Source organism: Pleurodeles waltl, chromosome 2_1, assembly GCF_031143425.1.
Source record: "Pleurodeles waltl isolate 20211129_DDA chromosome 2_1, aPleWal1.hap1.20221129, whole genome shotgun sequence".
In the NCBI taxonomy this organism is placed as follows: Eukaryota; Metazoa; Chordata; class Amphibia; order Caudata; family Salamandridae; genus Pleurodeles; species Pleurodeles waltl.
This window is the reverse complement of record NC_090438.1, coordinates 79368771-79383365: the sequence shown is the minus strand read 5'-3', so window position 1 is coordinate 79383365 and position 14595 is coordinate 79368771.

Sequence of the window (14595 nt, the reverse complement as noted above, 5' to 3'; positions counted from 1 at the left end):
TTAGTCAGGAGCCCGGGCAGGGAAGGCAGGAAAACTGTGCACTTCAAGGGTAAACGTTGAACTCAGATACCAACTCTTCAGTACACCGCTGGACCTGTGGACTCTGCCAGGAAGAAGTGCTTCTGAAAGGACTACCAGTCCGCTGGACTGCCGCTCTGAAGGACTGCTGCCCTGCTCTCCTAGACTACTGCCCTCTTGACTGGGTGAGAAGGACTGGACCTGCATCTGTTGGACCATGGACCCAAGAGCACCTCTGAGGGCTAGTTGGCTGGCCTCCTGACTAGGGCCTCCGAGACAGAAGGCTCCAACTACCTTGAACCCAGCAACTGGGCTCTGCCATTTGTGAGTCCTACCCTGCCAAGTTGTGCCACCTCAGCCTTGGAACTATGGAAGTGGGCCTAAATATGCTCTGTCAGCTCATTTGTGGATGCTGTAGAATCAACTCATCTCCTCTCAATCAATCAGGGCTTATCAAGCGCGGTTACTCACCTGTAAGGGTCTCAAGACGCTGGGGAGGGGGCTTGTGTAGCTTCCATCAGTGAGGTGGTTCTTCAAAAAGCCATATCTTCAGCTCCTTCGTGAAGTTGAGGAGGGGGGTAGTCTGTCTGAGGTGTAGTGGGAGGGCGTTCCAGGCTGTAGATGCGATGTGGGAGAAACAGCATCCCCCTGTTCTAGTTTTCCTGATGCGGGGTACTTCGGCGAGAGGGAGAGCTGGGCTGATCGAAGGGTCCTGTGGGGTAAGTGGAAGTTGAGTCGACTGTTCAGGTGGCTGGTCTGGTGTCATGGAGGGCTTTGTGTGCGCGGATGAGGATCTTGAAGGTGATTCTTTTTTCTATTGGAAGCCAATGAAGTGTTCGCAGGTATTGAGAGATGTGGCAGTGTCAGGGCAGGTCAAGGACCAGTCTGGCAGCGGCGTTGATGTTCTGTAGTTTGTGGGTGAGTTTCTTGTTGGTCCCAGTGTACAGTGCGTCACCGTAGTCCAGTCTGCTGGTGATGAGGGCGTGTGTTCAAGGGGGATCCATTTGAAGGTCTTGTGTAAGAGGCGGAGGGTGTGGAAGCAGGTGGATGTAACTGAGCTGATTTGGCGGTCCATGTTGAGTCTGGAGTCCAGGATGATTCTGAGGTTTCGGGCTTGATTTGTGGAGGTGGGTGGGTTTCCGAGGGTGGGTGGTTACAAAGAGTTGTTCCACACGTCGGGTTGGGGGCCCATGATCAGAACTTCTGTCTTGTTCGCTTTGAATTGGAGATAGCTGTTTTTCATCCAGTTGGCTATTGCTCCCATGCCTTCGCAGAAGTTGTCTGGCTGTGTTGGGTTCGTTGGATAGGGAGAGGATGAGTTTGGTGTCATTGGCGTATGAGACAATGTTGATTCCGTGGCTCCTAATGATGGCGGCCAGCGGGCCATGTAGACGTTGAACAGAGTAGGGCTGAGGGAGGGTCCCTGGGGAACTCCACAGGTGGTAGGTGTGGGGTCCGAGAGGAAGGGGGCGAGTCTCACTTGTTGGGTTCTTGCCGAGAGGAAGGAATGGATCTAGTCAAGGGCCTTGTCTCTGATGCCTGCTTCGTAAAGTCTGCGTATCAGGGTGTAGTGGGAGACTATGTTGAATGCTGCCGATAGGTCTAGCAGGATGAGTGCCACCATCTCTCCCTTGTCCAGGAGGGAGCGGATATCGTCGGTTTTGGCCAGGAGGGCTGTTTCAGTGCTATAGGTTTTTTCTAAATCCGGATTGGGAGGCGTTGAGGATGTTGTGGCCTTCGATGAAAGTGGTGAGTTGGCTGTTGATGGCTTTCTCGATGACTTTCGCTGAAAAAGGGAGCAGAGAGATGGGCCTGAAGTTTTTGAGGTCGGTGGGCTCTGCCGGAAGAGGGGGTTGATCTCGGCGTGCTTCCAGTCGTCAGGGAAGGAGGTGTCAGCTAGGGAGCGGTTGATGGTGAGGTAGAGTTTGGGGGCAATGATGTCAGTGGATCTGTGGAAGCTGTGGTGGGGGCCCCGGAGTGTATGGACTTTGTCTTCAGAGTGTCTTCAGTGGTGAGGGGGTTTCGTTGGTTTGTTGGTTTCGGGTTCCAGTAGAGGGGGTTTTGTGCATAGGTTGTCCTCGTTGATGCTGTCATAGATGGTCTTGATTTCGTGGTGGAAGTAGGTGTTGAGTCTGTCGCAGAGGTTCTGTGAGGGTGGGATGTCTGTTGTTTCACTGTTGGGTTGGGCGAACTCCTTGATGATGCTGAAGAGTTCCTTGCTGTTGTGTGCGTGTGAGGAGACTCTGGGGGTGATTCTAACCCTGACGGGCGGCGGAGGCCGCCCGCCAGAGTTCCCCCCTCCAGAACACCGCTCCGCGGTCGTAAGACTGCTGCGGTGATTCTGGGTTTTCCACTGGGCTGGCGGGCGACTGCCAAAAGGCCGCCCGCCACCCCAGTGGAAAACACCCTTCCCGCGAGGACGCCGGCTCCAAATGGAGCCGGCGGAGTGGGAAGGTGCGACGGGTGCAGTTGCACCCGTCGCGAATTTCAGTGTCTGCAAAGCAGACACTGAAATTCTTTGTGGGGCCCTCTTACGGGGGCCCCTGCAGTGCCCATGCCATTGGCATGGGCACTGCAGGGGCCCCCAGGGGCCCCACGACACCCCATACCGCCATCCTGTTCCTGGCGGGCGAACCGCCAGGAACAGGATGGCGGTATGGGGTGTCAGAATCCACATGGTGGCGCAGCTTGCTGCGCCGCCATGGAGGATTCAAATGGGCAGCGGAAAACCGGCGGGAGACCGCCGGTTTTCCACTTCTGACCGCGGCCAAACCGCCGCGGTCAGAATGCCCTGCGGGGCACCGCCAGCCTGTTGGCGGTGCTCCCGCCGACCCTGGCCCCGGCGGTTCCTTACCGCCGGGGTCAGAATCAGGCCCTCTGTCTTGTATTGCTTATCTTTTGGTGCTTCTGATAAGTTGGTGTGCGGTGGTGGTGGCTCTAAAGTTGTTTTGGGCTTCTGTGGATTTGGTGTTTCTCCAGATTTGCTTGAGGCGACAACAAGTGCGCCTGGATTCCTTAGTTCTGTGGGGAACCAGCTGGCTTTCTTGGTGTGGGCGCTGCTGTTTTTCTTGAGGTGGGCTATGTTGTTCCATTTGTGAAAGGTGCGTGCTGCAGCTTTTGAGTGGTGTGTGATGGAGCTAGCGAGGGTGGTGGTAAGCTGGTCGTCAGTGATTCTTGCTCAGCTTCTGCTAGATGGTTGGTGCTGGGGTCTGAGGATGGTGGGTGTGTTGAAGGTGAAGTGGATGCATTGGTGGTCTGTCCATGGAAGTTCGGAGGTGTGGCTGAAGGTGACTCATTTTCCTGTTGTGAAGATGGGGTTGAGGATGTGCCCGGCTGAGTGGCGCAACCCTAAGCAGAACCAATGCATAGCCACTGCTCAAGCATTCTCCCAGAGCAGGACTCATCAACCTCACTGCCACATTGGAACAGTTGCTGCCTCAATGCAGGCCCTCCCATCACAAATCTCTGTGACGGCAGCCTCGATGACAAAGCAGGTCCTCGCATTGCAGCCTTGCAGCTTCTCTAAACTGATGCATTACCTCGGCTCCACGACGCATCCTCGATGACGGACTTCATATTGCAAGCCCTCATTGATGGGAGCCTCAACAATAATTCAGGGCCTTGCATCACAGCTTTGCAGCTCCTCGGAACTGATGCATTGCGTTGGCTGCAATGCAGCCTCAGCAAGGGACCTTGCAAAGCTCCACACCCAGGAATTCAGGTACGCTTGTTCAGTGGGCTTAACTGTAGCCGGTCTGTGCTCCATCATGATCGGATGAACTTCTGACTGTCCCAGTCTGGTGCAAGCAGATATTCATGGTTGGCACTTTGTGCTTTTTTCCTCTATTTTCACTGAAATACAAGGCTCTATTTTCACTGAAGTCTTTAAACATGCATGACTCAAGTTCTACGGATTTTTGATGTTATGGTGGTGTTTTATTTGTGTTGTGTTTTCACTTTATTGATTTAAGTGCTGCATAAATTCTTTATTCATTGCCTCTAAACTTCTTACTTCTCTGTGCCAAGCTACAAGAAAAATTAGTACAAGTTATTTAGGAGTTTGCTTGTGTCTCATACAAGGATTGTGGTTGCTGCTTGAGTTTCACCCCCTCACTCATAGTAACCCAACGTCCTACAAATACATTCTAAAAAAGTTATAATCTCCTACACATTATAAAACAACGCTTACATTTTGCATGGGTCGAAGCTGGAGGCAGCAGAGAAACCGGAGTGTAAGGATAATGGTTGAACTTTGACTGGGCAGAGATCAGTAAGGCATTAACAAAAAAAGTTTTTTAATGCATAAAGATGGAGTCATGAAAACCGACAGGTATGAAATTGCTCCAATGATGTACAACAGGACGAAGGCTTTTAGAGTGGAGTGGATGGTGTCAATAGAGATGAATGATTACATTTTACCCTGGAGGCTCATTTGGTATACGGCTGTATCCAATTTCGTTTTCGTGTGCTCCTTGGAAGAGATGACTGTGTCAAAATGGAGGCCCAGATTTGTGGCAATTTGTGGCAATTTATGGCTCTGATGGGGTGAGAAGCAGTTGAGCCTCCTGTTGAATAGCCCTTCTTTATTTTGTGGTTGGTGCTTGCTACAGTTATTGGGAATTAACTCAATTTCGGTTACGATTTGGCTCCTAATATATAGCAGACAGTCAGGGTTCTGTAGTATCCAGGTAGAGTCTCAATCGTAGGGTGTTTTGTTTTGACTCTCAACACCACCATATACATATCAAACATTGAAGCGAAAACGGAGCTATATGGCACATTAGGTTTTGTGGAGTGTAGGTGATTTAGATGAGTACAATTGACTGTTATATGTGCTTAAGATATTTCATTACTCATGCGAAAACCTATTATGTATATTTAGAGGTAGTTATCAATATTTATAACTGCTAACTAAGGCCTTATGTCAATATGCTGAGCATTCAAGGCTTCGATTAACCAGTAGTTCACATTCTTCCTTTAATACATTTCGGAATCAAGCCCAATACAGAATTAATTTGTGGGCAATGTAAAAGCAATAAGTAAAGTACCAATCGCTCTCTTGTTTCTGTCTCACTGTATCAGAAGGTCACCCTGCAAAATCACAATTAGTCAGGTGCTATGTCTTAGTGGTTTGACGACAAAATGTGTTCTAGTTTGACACAGCAGTACGTATGCATGTGAGCAAATTTCTGCATAATGTCAAAAGGTATAACGCCTTGATTTTTCAAATGACTGTGCTTCACTAAGTAATTTTTTAGATTTAAACTGAGCGCGCCCCTGACTACGGGAACTTTTATCCATGTCAAATAAGTACTTCAGTGGTGGATAATTAAATGCCACCTGTCTCGCAGCATCTCCTGCCTCAAAAAACATAAGCCATAAAATGTGCTAAGTGGGAGGAAAAATCATGAGGTCTGGGACAGGGAAGATTTAAATCACTCAGATATCCAGACAAAAGTGCATGAGATTCAATGAGGAACAAGGACGAGAGGTCACATGTGCCAATTCTAAACCACTCCCCATGATTGGCTGCAACTTTTGTGGAAGGTCGGTCTCATGGATAAACAGTGACATTCGCTGGAGGAAGTATGAAGAATTAGAAATACACTCTGTTGGACATGGCCTTGTTAGGGGGATTTCCCTAAAACATTTTGCTTTTGCCATACGTCTTTTTGCGGACTCTCTTGACATAGCCTTACGATTCTGGGCACTTTACCACTGTACTGCAGTGGGAAAGTGCACTCATCCTTCCTACATAAGCCAGGAAGGGGCGTGTATGTGGGCAGTTGAGGTGCTGTACACAGGAGTGACTTGTAATAAGGTACACCACATACCCGGGGCAGGTACGGCTCCAGCTACTGGTGGGGTGCTGCAATAAGTGTGCCACCCACCAGAATAGCCTGACCCTCATGTATAAGGCCAAACAGCGCAGGCCTGGGGAGGTGCAGGTACATCTGCCCCCAGGGTGGCATCTCTCATGGCTTGACCAACCCTGAGCACATCTTATGCTACACCTGGGGTGCCCCCTGAAGGACCGTGAGGGTCGTAGGTGTAAAACAAGGGAAGGACACCAGGGTGTTTCCTGCCCAGGCAGGGCTGAAAACCCACACGGGTTCTCCCTACCTGAGGGGGTTGGACTCTCCCACAGGTTTCACTCATTCCCTGTGAGTGGCCCTGGGGCCCGGAGCACTGTCCCACTGTGAGTACAGTGGGGAAGTGCCAGCGCCCTTCCTACGCCTTGTGGGAATTGGCACTAACCAGTGTGTACTGGGCCTGCCCTGGGGGTTGGAGTGGGCATACTTGCAATGGTTTTCTGAGATATGCTGAACCTTGCCTGGCAGGTCAGTATGTGCACCTGACCCATGGTACCCAATAAGGGACTGGGTCATTGCTTACCAGTATGTGCACACTTGCACAATGGTGTTCCAATGTACACTGAGCCTGACACAGGAGGACAGTGGGTGTGCACTTGCACAATGAGGTTTAAAGTGCCTTTGAGCACTGTGAATACAGCGTGAAAGTGTGCATGCCTTCCTACCTATGCCAGGGAAGTGACACTGATCAGTATGTGCACACTGGTGTACCCCTATGTACTTGGCTTATCATAGCAGGCCTGAATGGGTGCACTTGTGCCCAGCCTTCCCCTGCAGGCTTGTCTGCTCCAGGGCATATGTGCCCATGTGGTGAAAGTATACCCATGTGTGTTTTCACTGTACATGAGAGCTGCTCTGTGCATAGGTTAACATGAGGATAGGTTACAATTGATCCTGAACTGCAACACTGGATTGCAGTGAGCAGCCTCATGGTGTTTACTATCATTGGATTCACAAGGACAAACCCCTTCCCAGGGCAAAGGCAGTTGTGTCAGTATTGCTCCAGAAATGCCACTTCTAAGAAGTGGGGATTTCTATGTTCTAAAAACTCTTATTTTGTGGTTTTTAATTCCAACTTCATTTCAGTGGAGGCTGGAGAAAGCACATATGTTCATTCCCCAGCGACAGCCATAAAACATGGGCACCAGGAATGACAGGCCTTTTCCAGTTGTGGGCCTGGCTGGATAGATTGGAGGGGGAAGTTTTGACACTTTGCCTCTCGGAGCCAGATCATGGACCCACTAAAAACAATCAGCATTCCAGGGCCCCATGGCAGACAGGCCTGAAATTTAGGGGAGGCATCTGTGGTTCAAAGGATAACCCTTTGAACCACCCCCAACTTCAAAGGCACACTTTAGTATGTCTACTGGTTACACAATTCACCAAATTAGAGCTATGTTTGCAGAAATGTGGGACGGGAGACTCTGGACTGCATGGTGCACCCTGTCAGAGGACACTGTTGTGCACAAAAAGTACTTACTGCCCTCAGGAAGGGACTGCGCACCCTTGCAACATTGTGGTTGGCCCGGGCAAACTGGTCACTGCAGTGTGGTACTCCGAAGTGTAATCTCCAAGGAAACGACAGCTTGCCCCCTGTTCTCTCGATGATCTCCTGTGAGAGACCTACTCCTTTTACCAGTGTCTTCTGGAGAACAGTGTCCTCTGTAGTACTCGTATCATTTTCTGGACTTCACCAGGAAGTAGCGCTGTGAGCACTGAAGCAAGTATACTATCTGGAGATTGGTTTCGCCTGGTGCGGTGCCTTCAAAGTACTGACCACATTTCAAGGAGTGTGGCTCTTCATCATGGAGCCACGACATGCATAAGGGGCTGGTTTGTTGTCAGCAGATTCACCAGTAAGGCCCCACGTGGCCCACCTTTGAGTGTGTCGCATTTCTCTCACGTGCCTCCCGGCTGCATGCTCATTGTGTGCCCCTCCACTGCTTGTGTGTCCATGTCATAGGTGACAACCCTCGGAGGTGAGGTGTGGGCATCCCAAGAGCAGTACTGTATCCTACCTCATGTGGCTCTGCCGAACTTGAGTCTTTTGTGTGTGTAGGCAGGTCGTCTGGTGTCATTGCACACCAGACATTGTGCCTCATTCAAGGGAAGCATGGAATTGGAATCCTTTGTGTGCGTGTTCAAGGATTGTCTGGTACAGCTCAGATCATTGTGCACCAGGCATTGTGCCTCATTCCAGGAAGGTATGACATTGAGCACTTTGTGTTGACAATCGGGATTGTCTGGTGCAACTCAAGTCATCGCGCACCAGACGACGTGCTTCATTCCAGGAAGGTACGACATTGAGCATTTTGTGCTTGTGATTGGAAGTGTCTGGTGTGACTCAAGTCATCGTACACCAGACGTTGTGCCTCATCCCAAGGAGGTACGGGAGTGTAATCCTTTTTGTGAGTTAACCGGATTGTCTGATGCGGCTCAAGTCATCGTTCACCAGACATTGTGCGTCATTTCAGGAAGGCACAACACTGAGCACATTGTGGGGGTCATTCTGACCCCGGCGGTCATGGACCGCCGGGGCCAGGGTTGGCGGGAGCACCGCCAACAGGCTGGCGGTGCTCCACAGGGTATTCTGACCGCGGTGGTTCAGCCGCAGCCAGAAAGGGAAAACCGGCGGTCTCCTGCCGGTTTTCCGCTGCCCTGTAGAATCCTCCATGGCGGCGCAGCTCGCTGCGCCGCCATGGGGATTCTGACACCCCATACCGCCATCCTGTTCCTGGCGGCAGAGCCGCCAGGAACAGGATGGCGGTATGGAGTGTCGTGGGGCCCCTGGGGGCCCCTGCAGTGCCCATGCCAATGGCATGGGCACTGCAGGGGCCCCCGTAAGAGGGCCCCACAAAGAATTTCAGTGTCTGCTATGCAGACACTGAAATTCGCGACGGGTGCAACTGCACCCGTCGCACCTTCCCACTCCGCCGGCTCCATTCGGAGCCGCCGTCCTCGTGGGAAGGTTGTTTTCCACTGGGCTGGCGGGGGGCCTTTTGGCGGTCGCCCGCCAGCCCAGTGGGAAAACCAAAATAACCGCAGCGGTCTCACGACCACGGTGCGGTATTCTGGAGGGGGGAACTCTGGCGGGCGGCCTCCGCCGCCCGCCAGGGTGAGAATCACCCCCTGTGTGTGCAATTGAATCTTGTCTGGTGTGACTCAAGTCAACGCGCACCAGACGTTGTGCCTCATTTCAGGGAGGTACAACACTGAGCACTTTGTTTTGGTGATCAGAATCACCCTGTGCAACTTAAGTCATCGCGCATCTGACATAGCGCCTCCATCCAGAGAGGTGCGGATTGGCATCTCTTTGTGTGCAACCAAGACCATCTGGGGCTTCTCAACTCATCATGCCCCAGACATTGTGGGGGTCATTCCGACCCTGGCGGTCCATGACCGCCAGGGCCGGGGACCGCGGAAGCACCGCGAACAGGCTAGCGGTGCTTCCTGGGCCATTCTGACCGCGGCGGTAAAGCCGCGGTCAGAAAAGGGGAACCAGCGGTTTCCCGCCGGTTTACCCCTGGCCCAGGGAATCCTCCATGGCGCCGCTGCTTGCAGCGCCGCCATGGGGATTCCGACCCCCTTCCCGCCATCCTGTTCCTGGCGGTTTTTACCGCCAGGAACAGGATGGCGGGAACGGGTGTTGTGGGGCCCCTGGGGGCCCCTGTACTGCCCATGCCACTGGCATGGGCAGTGCAGGGGCCCCCTAACAGGGCCCCATAAAGATTTTCAGTGTCTGCTTTGCAGACACTAAAAATCGCAACGGGTGCCACTGCACCCGTCGCCCTCCTGCAACTCCGCCGGCTCCATTTGGAGCCGGCTTCCTCGTTGCAGGGCCTTTCCCGCTGGGCCGGCGGGTGGCCTTTTGGCGGTCGCCCACCGGCCCAGCGGGAAAGCCAGAATGGCTGCTGCGGTCTTTTGACCGCGGTGCGGTCATTCGGCGGTGACCGCACGGCGGGCGGCGACCGCCGCCCGCCGTAGTCAGAATGACCGACTGTGTCTCCTCCCAGGGAGGTGCAGGATTTGGTAACTATTGTGTATTAGAATGCCTGGCTCAGCTGGGCGCCACTGTGATCAGCGTGTGTCCCTCAATGACCCTCCCCCTGTGCTTTGCAGAAGGCAGGGTGTGGAGACCTCTCAGTGAAGTTCCCTAGTGGTAGAAAAACATTCCTTTGTTGACTACTATCTGCTCCACTGGTGTTTCTTCTTTTCCCCCATATCATCCCCTGGTAGCTGAACAAGAGTGACTCCGGCTTTGTGTGACCCAGCACCCCAGGAAAGGCTGTTTACATCTTCCACTAGTGGGAGGTGGGGTAATAGGGCCAGTTGGAGGGTGGAAAAAAAAGGCTTTGGGCCCAAGGGGGAGGTCTGCAAGTGCAGTAACAGCTAAACTTCTGGATATCAGTGCACCACATTAGGGTGCTGGAAGTTGTCGTAGTTTGGACTCTTGCTCTAGGCAAGACTGCTGGTTTAAGGATGACAGTACATATGTTTGTAGGCGACTATGCCTATCCTACAACAAGTCGCAGCTGTCGTCCCAACCCTTCCGGCTCACTAGCAGCATCTCACCAAAAACACAAACAGTAAAAGGTGATTTGTGGCAGCCTTTACGCATGGATTCGAGAATAAGACATCTCAGGGAATGTCATGGTTAAACGGAGATTACCCCTTTCTCACAGATACATCATGTCTCAACCAAACACAGGCAATAACGAAGATGCAGTACAGTTTCAATAGTTTTTATTTTACACAACTGCAATCTGCGATATGTTGCATTGGCTGCAATGATTAGGATAATGAACAGTGCAAGAATCAGAATTGTGAAGACAAGAGTCATTGTTACAAAGAACCCCACCATCTTGCAATAGCATATCAAAGACATAAGATGTGTAATATGTCCTAATACCCTAATATGATAGGCCTAACCTCCTACCTAAAGGAGAGCTGGGTTTGCTATACCTAATCTGCCAATGCCATGTCCATGAGAGGAGCCCCCAACCCTCGTTACCTTGAAATGAGGTCTCAATCTCAGACTCCGCAGGGACACGAAGACTGGGTCAGCGTCAAGACGACGTGCAGCATCGATATCAGCGATGGTGGCAATGCCCTCTAGTCGGAATCCCTCTGATTATCTGTCTAAAGTGCGATGTATTTATACAGATCTAACAGGACCCCTGACGTAGGTGTGTTCCCAAACAATAGATAACAGACATGCTTGGGGCGGCAATTATTATAAACAAATCCCTCGAAAGTATAGAGAGTGAAAGTCCCTAAGTGTGAACACATACTGTTTGTTTGTCTTTGTCACTTGATCTTGATGCCTTAGCGCGGTGGCACTGATAATGCAAAGCATAACAAGTGGCCTAACTATAAACAAGGCAGCCATCTTAGATGAATTAAATAATTAAATGGGCTAAGACAGAGCAAGTTAAGTAGGTTAAAAGTCACTAGGTGACAGGGGCACGAGTCTGCAAGCCAAAGGCTAAGCTAACTCCTGTTATCCCATTAAAACAAACTAGGATTCACTACAAAGTGAGTGTATACAAGTGCATAAGTTACAAGCTGCCTGATATCCAAGGCACCACTTGGCGGTACAGAGTGTGTGTGTGGGAGCAATTGTGGGTGATTTTTACACTTTATGAAGGTGCTGCTAGATACATTAGTTCTTGCCAGAGGACATACATGGTTGATTTTAGATTTTACCTGTGCGGGCTAGGCTGCTGAGCTAATTTAAAGTGCTGCTTTGCTCTGTATAAACATATTGCTGCTATCATTGTGAATAGGGGTGCACCCTAGGCCTGTGTATAATTGAGTTGGGGTGATCGCTAGGATGGGTCTTGTGCTAAAAGTTCGCACCCCATGTGGGTACTGGGACGAATTGTATTATTTTTCTGATGTGTGTATACTGCACATGTCATTTTATTACAGTTGGTCCTGCTAGTTATATTTCAAATGGTGATTCAGGCCCAGAGTTACATATTCATGCTGTGTTAATTAATTAGTGTTGAATACAAAACTTATTTACAAACACCTCTTGTGAAGTCTCTTTTGTGATGCTCCACGTAATTGTGTGGTATTGCTGTGCCATTGCTTAACACATTGCCCCTGTGATAAGCCTGACTGCTTTATGCAAAGCTACCCAAGGGTGAGCGCAAGTTATACAGTGAGTGTAATCACCCACCCCTGGCCCAGACTCAGCCAACCGAAACACGCTGCCTCCAACACACACCGTCAGTTTTTCATTAGCTGATTTGTATGAGTGTTAGACTTTTCATCCTTGGCTTGGTCTCCCTTAACTTGTTGCCTCTGTTTCCCAGGTTGTTGATGTGTTCTGGGCTCTGATTTTGCTGTTTTTGTTACTCTAGGCACTTTACCACTGCTAACCAGTGCTAAAGTGCAAGTGCTCATTTACAAAATCTGTATGTAATTGGCTTATCCATGATTGGCATATTTGATTTATTAGTAACTCCCTAGTGCAGTGCACTAGAAGTGCCCAGGGCCTGTAACTCAAATGCTACTAGTGGGCCTGCAGCACTGGTTGTGCCACCCACATAAGTAACTCTGTAATCATGTCTCAGACCTGCCACTGCAGTGTCTGTGTGTGCAGTTGTAACTGTAAATTTGACTTGGCAAATGTACCCACTTGCCAGGCCTAAACCTCTCCTTTCCTTACATGTAAGACACCCCTAAGGTAGGCCCCAGGTAGCCCCAAGGGCGGGGTGCAGGGTATGGTTGAAGTAGGACATATAGGGGCTCATTCTGAGCCCGGCGGGCGGCGGGCGCCGCCCGCCTGGAGGGAGCCGCCAAATTACCGCACCGCGGTCATAAGACCGCGGCGGCCATTCAGACATTTCCTCTGGGCCGGCGGGCGCTCTCCAAAAGAGCGCCCGCCGGCCCAGAGGAAATGCCCCTGCAACGAGGACGCCGGCTCAGAATTGAGCAGGCGTAGTTGCAGGGGTGCGACGGGTGCAGTTTGCACCCGTCGCGTATTTCAGTGTCTGCATTGCAGACACTGAAATACTTTGTGGGGCCCTCTTACGGGCCCCCCAGGGGCCCCGCGGCACCCCCTACCGCCATCCTGTTCCTGGCGGGAGACCCGCCAGGAACAGGATGGCGGTAGGGGGTGTCAGAATCCCCATGGCTGCGGAGCGCGCTCCGCAGCCATGGAGGATTCCCCCGAGCAGCGGGAAGTCGGCGGGAGACCGCCGACTTTCCGCTTCTGACCGCGGCTGAACCGCCGCGGTCAGAATGCTCGTGGGAGCACCGCCAGCCTGTTGGCGGTGCTCCCGTGGTCGTTGGCCCTGGCGGCCTCCGGCCGCCAGGGTCAGAATGACCCCCATAGTAATGTGTTTAATATGTCCTTACAGTGAAATATTGCTAAATTCGTTTTTCACTGTTGCAAGGCTTGTCCCTCTCATAGGTTAACCTGGGGTCTACCTTTAAATCTGATTAAAGTGTAGATTCCCTTTGGGAGCGGATGGACATGTGGAGTTTGGGGTCTCTGAGCTCACAATTTAAAAATACATCTTTTAGGAAAGTTGTTTTTAAGATTGTGTGTTTGAAAATGCCACTTTTAGAAAGTGAGCATTTTCTTGCTTGTATCATTTCTGTGACTCTGCCTATTTATGGATTCCCTGTCTGGGTCAGTTTGACAGTTGGGCTGGTTGCACCTCACACTAGACAGTGACACAAAGGGAGCTGGGGTGTAGCCTGCATTTCCTGATGAGCCATCTGTGCTAGGAGGGAGGGAAGGAGAGGTCACTCACACCTGAAAGGGCTGTGCCTGTCCTCACACAATGCAGTCTCCAACCCCCTGGCGAGTGTCTTGGGCCTGGCCTGGGCATGGCAGGATTTCACATTCAAAAGAGACTTTACTTTGAAGTAGGCCTACTTCAAAGGAGAAATTGGGTGTAAGAATGGCACCTAAAACCACAGACTTTAGAAACCCTTCTGGAAACAAGAGGAACCGCTGCCTGGAGAAGAGCTGAAGAGCTGAGGAAGAGCTGCCCTGCCTGTGACTGTGGTTTGTGGAGCTACCCTGCAGTTGCTGCTTCTGCCAGAGTAAGAGGGCAAAGACTGGATTTGTGTGCCTTCCATCTTGAGAAGAACTCTCCAAGGGCTTGATTTAGAGCTTGCCTCCTGTTTGAAGTCTCAGGGACAGCAAAGACTTCTCTCTGTCAGCACCTGGAGTCTCTGGAGAGACTCCTACTCTGCCCTGTGGTTCCCATCCAGTTCCTGGGACCCTGAAAGGAGAAGCTGGCAGCCTAAAGAAAAGGAAATCCACGTACAGAGCGCCATGCGGGGAAAAGATAACCGGAACTCCGATCTGCGGCTGGGAAAATGACGCGCCGCCAGCTCCTGGACTGAAAATCGCTGCTCGCCAGAAACGCGACCGAAGAATCGATGCATGGAGCAGGAAAAATGATGTGCAGCCTCGTTGACAGACTCGGAGATCGAAACCCGCGCTGCGTGGTTTTTGAATCATTGTGCGGCTAGATTTCCGACGCAAGTACTGATGGGCATGTAAAAACAACGCAAGGCCTACCCGGACCCGAGATTGCCAACCGGATCGACGCATCGCTCTCCTGCGGAGAGAAGGAACGACGCGCCCGACCCGACGAAAAGAGAAATGACACAAGGTCCCGCTCATGAGTGGAATCGACGCATCACAAGCCCTTTTTGACGCACACTTGCCCTTGCG